Source organism: Acomys russatus, chromosome 28, assembly GCF_903995435.1.
Source record: "Acomys russatus chromosome 28, mAcoRus1.1, whole genome shotgun sequence".
In the NCBI taxonomy this organism is placed as follows: Eukaryota; Metazoa; Chordata; class Mammalia; order Rodentia; family Muridae; genus Acomys; species Acomys russatus.
Window position 1 is genome coordinate 36,868,368 of NC_067164.1, and position 13,126 is coordinate 36,881,493.

Below are 13,126 nucleotides of genomic sequence, written 5' to 3' on the forward strand. Positions count from 1 at the left end.
TTTGTTTTTGTTTTTTTAAATTTACTCTATCTGCATGTACACCTGCAGGCCAGAACCATCACATTATAGATGGTTGTGAGCCACCATGTGGTTGCTGGGAATTGAAACTCAGGACCTCTGGAAGATCAGTCAGTGCTCTTAACCACTGAGCCATCTCTCCAGCCCAACCCATATTGTTTAGGGCACTCAAGCTTCTGAGGCAGACATGCTACTTGAGTGTAGACTTGTTCTGCATTTTGAGGGTGTACCCTCACTCTTCAGAGGAGTTGATGTAGTGAGTTACATTTCTGCCCTAGAGGCAAAGAAACAGCCTCCCGGAAGTACCGAGTTCCATCAAAGGACGGGGAGAAGAGAAGCTGTGCCTGGCTCTGGCCGTGGATGCTGCTGCACACAGTTCCAGCACTTGGAGGTGAAGGTGGACGTTAACCCAGGCTCTGAAGTGAGACTTTGGGAGGAAAAAGAGCCGTACTCAGACATTATAGGTGTCTTTTCCTTTTGGGTGTGTATAGCAGGATGACAGTAGCATGGAATATGGAACAGGAAGGATGCCCTGCAGTGACACCTTCTCTACTGCAGGTGGACTTCACTTCTTCTTTTTTTTTTTTAATGATTTATTTATTAAGTATTGTGTTTTGCCTACATGTATGCCAGCAGGCCAGAAGATGGCACCAGATCTCATTACTGATGGTTGTGAGCCACCGTGTAGTTGTGGGAATCAAACTCATGGCCTTTAGAAGAGCAGGCAGTGCTCTTAACCTCTGAGCCATCTCTCCAGCCCGGACTTAACTTCTTAAGTGTGTACTGAACGTGCTGGGCAAAGGTCTTGCCACTGCTCCATCTCCACGCCTGGACTTTCACATGGCTTTCCCCACCCCTCTGGTCAATATTTATTTTATTTTGTTTTTAATTCTTAAAAATATGTTTAAAGGCAGGGCGTGGTGGCATATGCCTTTAATCCCAGCACTTGGGAGGCAGAAGCAGGTGGATCTCTGTGAGTTCAAGGACAGCTTGGTCTAGAAAGCGAGTCCAGGACAGCCAAGGCCACACAGAGAAACCCTGTCTTGAAAAACAAAACAAAACAAAAAAATGTTTAAATTAGCCAGGTGGTTGTGGTGGTAGCAGCAGTGGTGCCCGCCTTTAATCCCAGCACTCAGGAGGCAGAGGCAGGTGGATCTCTGTGAGTTTGAGGCCAGCCTGGTCTACACAGTAAGTTCCAGGACAGCCAGACCTACACAGAGAAACTCTATCTCAAAAATTAAAAAGAAAGAAAGAAAGAAAGAAAAAATGTTCAAGTTTTATTTTATGTATGAGTATTATGCTCGCGTGTATTTATGTGCACTGCATGAGTGCAGTGTCTGAGAAAGGCCAGAAGAGGGCATTGAATCACCTGAAATTGGACTTACAGATGTTTGTGAGCCACCAAGTGACTGTTGGGAACTGAACCCTGGTCCTGTGCAAACACAGTTATTGCTCCTAACTCCGACCTACCATTATATTTATTTTAAAGAAAAGAAAAAAAAAAAGTGTGCACACAGTTAGGAAACAGAAGCAGAAGGATCAGGGGTTCAAGAGCAGCCTCAGCTACACAGTGAGTTCAAGGCCAGCCTGGGAAATATGAAATCCTTTCTTTGGTTGTTTTTTAATTAATTAAAAAGGAGAGAGGAGGGCTGGAGAGCTGGCTCAGCGGTCAAGAGCACTGGCTGTTCTTCCAAAGGTCCTGAGTTCAATTCCCAGCAACCACATGGTGGCTCTCAGCCATCTATAAGGAGATCTTGTGCCCTCTTCTGGTGTGCAGGTGTACATGCAGGCAGAGCACTGTATATGTACATAATAAACAAACCTTTAAAAAAAAAAAGGAGAGAGGAGTTTATTGTTGTTGTTGACTTTGTTTTTTGTTTCTGTTTTGGGACAGGGTTTCTCTGTGTAGCCCTGCCTGTCCTAAAACTGGGTCTGTAGACCAGGCTGGCCTCAAACTCAGAGATTCACCTGCCTCTGTCTCTGGGATAACCTGAGTCCTGGGTTAAAGGCTTGTGGCACCACTGCTTGTTGAGAGAGAACTTTAAAATGCATTATTAGTCTACTTATGGGAGATCAAACAGCAGAGTATTAAACAATTATGATAATTTGTTGCGATAAATTATCTCCTTAGGAGTCCTTAGGAACAGTACAAGGAAAAAAAATTCTACTTAGAGCTGGGTAGGCACGGTGGTTTATGCCTATGATCTCAGCACTCAGGAGGCAGAGGCAGGTGGATCTCTGTGAGTTCAAAGCCAACCTAGTCTACGAAGTCTAGTTCTAGGCCAGCCAGAGCTACAAGTAAGTCCTTGTGTTTAAAAGAAGGAGGAGGAGGACGAAGAGGAGGAGGAGGAAGAGGGGGAGGAGGAGGAAGAAGAGGAGGAGGAAGAGGAGAAGAAGAAGGCGCAGCGGCTGGGTGTGATGGTGTACATGAGGCACAGGCAGGAGGATCTCTGTGAGTTCGAGGCCAGCCTGGGGTGGAAGAGATGGCTCTGTGGTGAAGAGTAGGGTTGCTCCTCCAGAGGACCTGGATTTAATTCCTAGTGCCTGCACAGTGGCTCACAACTGTCTCTAAGTCTCTCTTCCAGCCTCTGAGGGCACTGCACACACGTGGTGCACAGACACACACTCAGGCAAATACTCTTTTTTTCTTTCTTTCTTTTTTTTTTTTTTTTTTTTTTTTTTTTTTTTTGGTTTTTCGAGACAGGGTTTCTCTGTGTAGCCTTGGTCATCCTGGACTCACTTTGTAGACCAGGCTGGCTTCGAACTCACAGCGATCCGCCTGCCTCTGCCTCCCTAGTGCTGGGATTAAAGGCGTGCGCCACCACGCCCGGCTTCTTTCTTTTTTTTTTATTATTAATTTATTCTTGTTACATCTCAATGTTTATCCCATCCCTTGTATCCTCCCATTCCTTCCCCCCCCCCCATTTTCCATTATTCCCCCTCCCCTATGACTGTTCCTGAGGGGATTACCTCCCCCTGTATATGCTCATAGGGTATCAAGTCTCTTCTTGGCTACCTGCTGTCCTTCCTCTGAGTGCCACCAGGTCTCCCACTCCAGGGGACATGGTCAAATGTGAGGCACCAGAGTACGTGAGAAAGTCATATCCCACTCTCCACTCAACTGTGGAGAATATTCTGACCATTGGCTAGATCTGGGAAGGGGTTTAAAGTTTACCGCCTGTATTGTCCTTGGCTGGTGCCTTAGTTTGAGCGGGAGCCCTGGGCCCAAATCTGCCTATCATATTGTTCTACTTGTAGCAGGCAAATACTCTTACACATAAAATAAAAATAAAATTTCAAAAGAAAAACTGGATTTCTCCTCGCAACTCCAGGGGCAGTGCACACACATGGTACACTTACATAGAGGCACTCATGTACATACAGTGAAATAAATATATCTCTTTTAAAAATCTATATGGTGGGAATTTATATACATCCAAAATTGCTTTTGCCACTCGGGAGGCAGAAGCAGGTGGAGCGCTGTGTGGAGTTCGAGGCCAGCCTGGTCGACAAAGTGAGTCCAGGACAGCCAAGGCTACACAGAGAAACCCTGTCTCAAAAAACCAAAACCTAATAGATATTAATGCCCCAGGGACGGATCTGCTGAGACAGGTGTGAAACAACCTGAGACGCCAGGAGGCGGCTGGGCTCTTTGAAGACTCTCAGGAAGACAGACGAACGTGTAGCTTGTTGGTAAAGCTATCTTAAGGGGATGTGGATGTTTTCCTGCCCAAATCTTTTTTTTTTTTTTAATGTTTGCGTGTGCCTGACCACCAGAAGAGGGCACCAGATCTCATTCTAGATGGTTGTGAGCCACCATGTGGTTGCTGGAAATTGAACTCAGGACCTCTGGAAGAGCAGCCAGTGCTCTTAACCTCTGAACTGTCTCTCCAGCTCCCAACTTCCCAAATCTTATGTGGAGCAAGGCTCATGAGAAAGACTGAGTTGCAGGCTTGTGTCACTCCGCAAAGTACCCTAATTTTCTCTTTCGTCTCATCAGAGATTTCCTGGCATTAACCTTAGGAACCCTGGGTGTGTGGGAGCAGTTCTATGTGTATTTTCACCTCCTCTCGTCTCCACTTCCTGGGATGGACTGAGCTTTTAGAACCAGAGATAGAACAAGACACAGCTCTAGGCCACTGAGCTCCAGTTCCAGTTCCAACAAGCCACAATTATAAAGTGTTTCTTAAAGTGTCCCCTGGGAAAACCCACATGCACACTGTCAGATAACTTACACCCTTTGGAACTAAGCACAAACCAAGAGGGTGGTCAGAGATCCCAAGACAAGGAAGGTCAGTCTGTACTCAGAAGTCATCAGCCACGGTTCACAAACAACTACAAAGCTCAAAGTGCTATGCATGACTTCCCTCAAATGCATCCTCCCCCACACAGAAGAGAGGATTTTCCTGGTTTTCTTTTCTGTTTGGAAAAACTGAGGCTTAGAGCAGTTAAGCTGTCGTCCCACGGCTCGGCTCGTGGTGAATCTAAAATGAGAATCAGAATACAGCTCTGCCTTCTAAGATCTATTTTTATTATTTTTAAAGTGTGTGTGTGTGTGTGTGTGTGTGTGTGTGTGTGTGTGTGTGTGTGTGCAGGTGCCCTTGGAGACCAGAAACATTGGGTTCCCCTTCTACTGGCTGGATTGTGTGTCAACTTAACACAGGCTATAGAGTCATCAGAGAGGAAGGAGCCTCGGTTGAGGAAAAGCCTTCATGAGATCCAGCTGGGTGGCATTTTCTCAATTAGTGATCACCGGGGAAGGGGCCAGCCAGCTGAGGGTGGTGCCATGCCTGAGTTGGTGGTCCTGAGTATGTATGTATGTATGTATCTATGTATGTATGTATTGTTTTTATTTATTGTTTTTTGAGACAGGGTCTCTCTGTATAGCCTTGGCTGTCCTGGACTCACTTTGTAGACCAGGCTGACCTCAAACTCACAGGGACCCACCTGCCTCTCCCTCCCTGAGTGCTGGGATTAAAGGCATGTGCTTTAGAACTAGACTCCCAGAAGTTGGAGTTACAGACAATGCTGAGCCCCCCCCAACAGAGGTGTGGGGTCCTCTGCGAGAGCTGGGCATGCTCCTCGCCACTGAGGCATCTCTCCTGTCCCTAAGGTGCACTGTGTGCATTACATTGCTTCCTTTCTGGTTTGTTTGTTTGTTTGTTTGTTTGTTTTCCAAGACAGGGACTCTCTGTGTTAGCCTTGGCTGTCCTGGACTCACTTTGTAGACCAGGCTGGCCTCGAACTCACAGCGATCCGCCTGCCTCTGCCTCCCGAGTGCTGGGATTTTAAAGGCATGTGCCATCACGCCCGGCTACATTGCTTCCTTTTAAAAGCTAGGCTAGGTAGGGCTCAGTTGTCAGAGCCTTGGATTGGATCCCTGCACAGGTGCTCGCCTGTCATTCAGGGCATGGGGTCAGAAAGAACAGAAGTTTCCGTCATTCTCAGATACAAAGTGGAGTGTAAGGCCACCTCGGGCTCCAGGAGACCTTGTCTCGAACAATTAAAAAAATAAATAAAAAGTTTTCTTTAGAGTGACCCTTGTAGAGGAGGGGTCCCTTAGAGGAAGAGCAAGTTGTGCTGGCTCTCCAGCCGAAGCATTGGCTCAGGGAGAGTGGCTGGTTCTCAGATCTTTGCTGACATGGATCCATGGTTTCCAGAAAGATCTGAGGGGTGTTTCCTTATGGACATGTGTGTGTGTGCGTGAGTGTGCATGAGTGTGTGTGTGAGTGTGTATGTGTGTGTGTGTCAGTGCCTATAGAGGCCAACGGACAACCACAGGCGTCATTCCTCAGATGCCATCTACCTGTTTTGTTGAGACAGGGTCTCTCACTGATCTGGAACTTGCTGAATACTCCAGGCCAGCTGGTCACCAAGCCTGAGGCATCCACCTGTTTCCACTCCCAAAGTGTGCATTACACATGTATAAGCGCAGCCGTCACGACTGGTACCTCCTTCTCCTTCCCTCTCTTCAGGCTGCCCTCAAATGTGCGTTGTAGCCGAGAGTGATCTTGAAAGCCTGGTCCCCCTGCACCTACCCCAGTTGATGGGATTCCAGGTGTGTACTGAGAATTGAACTCAGAGCTTCTACTGGCTGGCTAAACATCTGACTCAGCGCACCCCCAGACCTCCACACCCTTTTTTCTTCCTCCTCTTCCTCCTCCTTCTTTGTTTTTGTTTTTGTTTTTTTGAGACAAGGTTTCTCTGTGTAGCCCCATCACTTAGGAGAGACTGAGGCAAAGCTATTACCATGAGTCTGAAGCTAGCCTGGGCTACAGAGTGAGTACTAACTAGGACACACACCAACGGTGGCACACTATGAACTTCCAGCTCTTGAAAGGCTGAGACAAGAGGATTGCCATGAGTTGGGCTAGCCTGAGCTACACAGCAAAACCCTGACTCAAAACAAAAGCAGAATCATAATGCCACTCAGTGAGGAGACAAACATGTACTGTAAACTCAGATCAATGAACTCTGTAGACCAGGCTGGCTTCGAACAGCAATCTTCCTGCCTCTGCCTCCCGCAAGTGCTGGGGTTAAAGGTGTGCACCACTGTGCACAGCTTGCTCTCATTTAAAAAAAAAAAAAAAAAAAAGTATTATTTATACAGTAGTCTGCCTGTATGTGTGCCAGCATGCCAGAAGAGGGCAGCAGATCTCACTGTAGATGGTTCTGAGCCACCATGTGGTTGCTGGAAATTGAACTGAAGACCTTTGGAAGAGCAGACAGTGCTTTCAACCTCTGAGCCACCTCTCCAGCCTGCTCTCCTCATTCTTTTTTTTTTGTTTGTTTTTTCAAGACAGGGTTTCTCTGTGTAACTTTGGCTGTCCTGGACTCGCTTGAACTCATAGCGATGCACCTGCCTCTGCCTTCCGAGTGCCGGGATTAAAGGTGTGCGCCACCACCGCCTGGCTGCTCTCCTCATGTGTTTTTGGGCAAAAAATCAGTACTCAGTTTTCTCCAGCTGATAGAAATGCTAAGATGGTAATTCTGGAAATGAGAACGGTGTACATTGTCTGCTGTTCTCAGTGTTGGTTTCCTGAAAGCTCAGAGCAGAGCAGGAGATGGAGTTTACTCCTTGCCCAATTTCCTAGAGCACATGACTCTCAACTTTCCTACTCTCACCTGTCAGGGCACCTCCTCCCCTATCCCAGCTGGCGAGCAGCTCTAAATGTCTCCTCAGAGAAACTGGGTCAGGTTAGGCAGAGCTTGCTAGAGACAGCCTGGAAAAGGCGGTGTAAAGAGAAAAGAGTTAGCAGTCTAATACAAGTTTGCCTCAGAGATCTTGGATGGGAAGGAAAGTGGTTTAAAGTGACAATGCTATGTCAGGCCTGGTGGTGCACAGCTGTAGCCCCATCACCGAGGAGAGACTGAGGCAAGGCTATTACCACGAGTCTGAAGCTAGCCTGGGCTACGTAGTGAGTACTAGGACCAAGATCTTGTCTACACACACACATACACACACACACACACACACACACACACACACACACACACACACACCAACGGTGGCACGCACTGAAATTCCAGCTCTTGAAAGGCTGAGACAAGAGGACAGGCATGAGTCTTGGGCTAGCCTGAGCTACACAGCAAGACCCTGACTCAAGGAAAAGCAGAACCAAGCCGGGCATGGTGGCACATGCCTTTAATCCCAGCACTTGAGAGGCAGAGGCAGAGGGATTGACATGAGTTCGAGGCCAGCCTGCTCTACAAAGGGAGTCCAGGACAGCCAAGGCTACACGAGAAACCCTGTCTTGAAAGAAAAAAAAAAAAGCAAAAGCAGACCATAATGCCATTTGGTGATAGAGGGAGATGAGGGTGTGTACCGTAAATTCAACTCAATGAACTGAATTCAGAACAGCTACTACAAACAGCCAGCGTCTGCCCCTCCTCCCCACCAGGAAGGAAGTACTCTTAGGGGATTGGATATCAGTCACGGGGACCTCTGGGTTGAAAGTGTCTGCCCCCCCCCCCCCCGACTGAAGCCAGTTCTTCATATATGCCAGGCAATCTCCGTGGCCACTCCCCATTGTTATTATTTATTTAATTTAAAATTGCTTGTGTGTGTGCGTTGTGCTTGTATATGTGTGTGTGTGCTGTGCTTATGTGGTATGTGAGAGAGAGAGAGAGACAGAGACAGAGAAACCTTTGGGGCCCACAGGATAACTGATAGGAGCTGATTCTCTTTCCACTGTGTGGGCCACGGGGATCAAGGCCTCAGTTCTAAGACCATTACCCCCTGAGCCATCTCACCAGCCCTCTCCTCATGCTTGGTATCACATGCCAGCATAGCCGAAGTCACACGTGGCACTAGTTTTCTCGACATGCTATCACTGAGCAGGAAGGGCTGAAAGTGGCACCCTTTCTAGAGAGAACTCCCTAACAGGTGGCAGCCAAGTCAATCCAGGCTCAGCACCCTACACTCCCGTGTCTCCCCCAGACACTCAAGTGGCTCTAACTATTTAGGATAGACATGTGAGAAAGCAAAGTGTCCTCGATGTAATAAATAAACTGATAATTATCTTTTTTTTTTTTAAGTTGCTCTTTTGATTGTTTGTTCTCTGTGTAGCCTTGGCTGTCCTGGAGTTCACTCTGTAGACCAGGCTGATCTCGAACTCAGGGGTCCACTTGCCTCTGCTTCCCGGGTGCTGGGATTAAAGCTGTGTGCTGCCACCACCACCACGCTCCATGACATACTTTTGGTCATTACTTCCAAAGGGCAGCAGGGAGAACTGGGAATATTTCTCTGGCTCCCCTTAGGAGGCTTGTGTGATGAAGACCAGGAGTTTTAAACAAGATAAAACAGTCTCCAGAGTCTTCAGTGTGAGCAGTTTAGGAACCCTGAGTGGACCAGACCCACAGCATCACCTTCTCCCGCGTGTGCCTCCCCACACATGAAATAGGAACAGAGATATGATGGAAACTGGGTTTGCTTCCTATGGGGGCTTTACAGAGCTGGGTTGCAAAGGGAGCAGGACCAGAGATAAGTGCGCACAAATGTCATGCCTGTCACTGGCTGGACATCCCTTTCCACGAAGGAGACCCAGGCTGAGCAATGCCAGCTCCAACAGGCCCCGAAGGAAAAATCCATGCTCAGTTCACCTGTCCGTCCTCACAGCAGACTCATCTTTCCCCCCGGCCGCGCGTGGGAACCTTCTGTTTATGTACAAAGCAGGGAAAGAAGGTCAGTTTCAGGAATGAGCAGTGCAGAGGGGACGGGTTCCCAGGTCATGCTAGGGACGGCCATCTTTAAAATCAGAAGAAGCCAAGGGTGGAAACACAGACCCGGGGTGAGGGGGGAACGTCACCTCATTGTCTCCTTTTAGATCTCAGATGGCCACATCTTCTCTCCTGTTCCTTCTGCTTGCCTGTCCTCCCCATGCAGACTGCAGAAGAGAGAGAAAAGCAGAATTTTATGGGAAATTCGAGAATCGTCCCCCACCGTAACTCCAGATCTCATTTTAGGATTTAAGAAACTAAAAAAAAAAAAAAAAGCCAAACTGATTATTTTAAATCATCAGGTATGAGCGAGGTGTGGTGGTGCATGCCTGTAATCCCAGCACTCGGGAGGCAGAGGCAGGTGGATTGCTGTGAGGCCAGCCTGGTCTACAAAGCAAGTCTAGAGCAGCCATAGGCTACACAGAGAGACCCTGTCTCAAAAAACAAACAAAATTATATTATTGTAAATTGTATGTTTGAGGGCCTGGAGAGCTGGCTCAGCAGAGACTCGAGTTCAAATCCCAATACCCCAACCAGATCACAACCACCTGTAACTTCAGGTCCAGTATTTCTGGTGCCTTTTTCTGGCCTCCACAAGTACCTGTATTTATGTACAATAACCCCCCTCATCCCCCACCCTGTTTAATACATTTTAAAAAATTGTGTATGTGAGTGCTGGTGCCTAAGACCAGAGGCATTATATTCTCCTACAAACTGGAGGGGCAAGGGGATTTAGCTCCTCCACATGGGTGCTGGAACCTGTCCTCCAGAAGAGCCGTCTCTGCAGCCCTGAGACAATTAAAAATTTTTTTTCATGTTAATTCTATTTATTTTTATTTCCTGCATGTATGTCTGTGTGAGGGTGTCAGATCCCCTGGAACAGGAGTTACAGGCAATCGTGAGCTGCCCCATGGGTGCTGGGAATTGAACCTGGGTCCTTTGGAAGAGCAGCTGGTGCTCTTAATGGCTGAGCCATCTCTCCAGCCCCTCTTAATTTTATTTGAGAACATTGTATGTGTGTGTGTGTGTGTGTGTGTGTGTGTGTGTGTTGGGGAGCATTCAGGCTATATCACAAGTCAGGATGTCATAACTCATAGGAGTCAGTTTCTTCTTCTAACATGTAGGCTCAGGACGAAAGGCTTAGTGGCAAACACTTCACCATCTTGCAAGTCCTCCTGACAGAATCCCCTTTTAAAATAATTACATTAAACTTTTTGTTTTGTTTTGGTTTTGGTTTTTCGAGACAGAGTTTTTCTGTGTAGCTTGGCTGTAGCTTGGCTGTCCTAGATTTACTTTGTAGACCAAGCTGGCCTCGAATTCACAGCAATCCGCCTGCCTCTGCCTCCCAAGTGCTGGGATTAAAGGAGTGCGCCACCATGCCTGGCACATTAAGGTTTTTAATGATTATTTTATGTGTATGGGAGTTTTTCCTGCACGTATCTCTGTGCGCCACATGTGTGCCTGGTACCTGATGAGGCCAGAAGGTGTCAGATCCCCTGGAGCTGGAGGTCCAGAAAATGACGAATCTCCATGTCGGGGCTGGGACTTGAACCCGGGTCCTGTGCTGTTAACCACTGAGCTTCTCTCTAGGCCCTACATTATGTTTTGTTTTTTGCGGATGTATATGAGCACGTGCAGAGGCCAGAACACACCGGTAGAGTTGGTTCTCTCATTCCACTGTGTGGGCTCCAGGACAGGAGTCAAGCCACCAAGCGTGGCAGCATGTGCCCTCAGCTGCTGAGCCATCTTGCCAGCCCAACAGAATCTTCATGTGCAGTCCAACCTAGGCTGTCCTATGTAGCCTACACTGGCCTGAAAATCAGCAATCCTCCTGTCTCATGCTTGGATTATAGCTGTGTGCCACCACACTGACATTAGTTTGAGCTTCAGTTTCGAAGTCAAAGATTCCTCAAACAGGTGCTTGAAATGACATAGAGATTGTGATTGGAGCAGGAGGTCAAACTTTGGAGTGGTAGGAAACATTGTCTTTTTTTGTTTGTTTGTTTGTTTGTTTTGTTGTTGTTTGTTTGTTTGTTTTTTTGTTTTGGTTTTTCAACACAGAGTCTCTCTGTGTAGCCTTGGCTGCCCTGGACTTGCTTTGTAGACCAGGCTGGCCTCGAACTCAGTGATCTGCCTGCCTCTGTCTCCAGAGTGCTGGGATTAAAGGCGTGTGCCACCACGCCCGGCAGAGAAACCATTGTCTTTAGTGGCCATTTTGGCCAGAAGTTCCTGACATGTGCTGGTCCAAAGTGCTCACTGTTGCTTGGGCCAGAAAGACATTTCCAGGCTCCTTGGCTAACAAAGATTCTTGCTTGTGATAAGCCACTTTGGTAAGCCTCTTTGCTTCCTGAACTAGGACGAGGGCAGGAGCTGGGGTGGAGTTGAGGGTTGATCTCTAATCTCTTGGAGAAGACCGAGCCACAATCCACTTACCCGGTTAACAACAGAAGTAGCAGAAATAGAACCCGGGAAATGAGCAGAGGTGTCTGCCGTGGGGTTTAATCTTGCCCCAGCTGGCAAGTCTGGGGAACCCTGTTTGCTGTTTCTCACGTTATGAGGTAAACATGCTTTGGTATGCTTGAACGTATGAATGTTCATATTCTTGTGGGCGTGTGCATTAGTGTGTGCGTGTGTGTGTGTGTGTGTGTGTGTGTGTGTGTGTGTGTGCATGCGCATGTGGGGCACAGATATTGATGGTGACTTTCTATATTTATCAGGGTCTCTCAGTTGGACTTAGAGTGCTCTAATTTATTTATTTAAAATATTTTATTTATTTATTATTATGTATACAGTGCTCTGCCTGCATGTACACCTGCAGGCCAGAAGAGGGCATCAGATCACATTATAGATAGTTGTGAGCCACCATGTGGTTGCTGGGAATTGAACTCAGGACCTCTGGAAGAGCAGGCAGTGCTCTTAATCTCTGAGCCATCTCTCCAGCCCAGAATGCTCTAATTTAACTAGCGTAGGTAGCCAGTTTGTGCCTGAGCTCCCTCATCTCTGACTCTCATGTGCTGGGATTACAAGAAGAGCACTACATCTGGCATTTATGTGGATGCTGGTGACAGGAACCTCAGTGTCACACCTAACCCTGAACAAGGAATTAAATCCTTGAACTGCAGACACAAGATTTATAAAGAATAATCTCCTTAGTATCAGGGTTTTCCAGAAATTATGGGCTTCAGGACAACACCAAACTGATGTTCACTGGATCTTTTTTATTTTTTATTTTTTGAGACAGGGTTTCTCTGTGTAGCCTTAGCTGTCCTGGGCTTGCTTTGTAGACCAGGCTGGCCTAGAACTCACAGTGATCCACCTGCCTCTGCCTCCTGAGTGCTGGGATTAAAGGTGTGTGCTACCACACCTGGCAACCCACTGGATCTTTTTATGGCTAAAAACAAGGCAAACTTTGACCCCATCTCTCCATTTCCAAGACAATGATGCTTTTTTTGGCAGGGGGAGCTTGGGGGGGGGGGTTGTCTTAATCCCATATGCTGGGATTAAAGGTGTGTGCTACCACACCCAGTGGACAATGATGCTTTTTTTTTTTTTTTAAACAAAGCGATTTTATTGCTGTGTACACAAGAGAATTTATGCCACTAGAGCAGAGGCTATGGACGACTCGTATTTCCAACTGGGTGGGAGTACCTGCTTAGTCTTACAGTAACAAGCCAAGGATGAATTCTGCCCTCTATCAGAGTCAGGCGGAATTTAGCATCCGTATCCTTTTTATTCCTCTCAATGTGCTTTTGGACAGCAACGGCTTTCTTTTTTTTTTTTTTTTTTTGGTTTTTCGAGACAGGGTTCCTCTGTGTAGCCTTGGCCATCCTGGACTCACTTTGTAGACCAGGCTGGCCTCGAACTCACAGCGATCCGCCTGCCTCTGCCT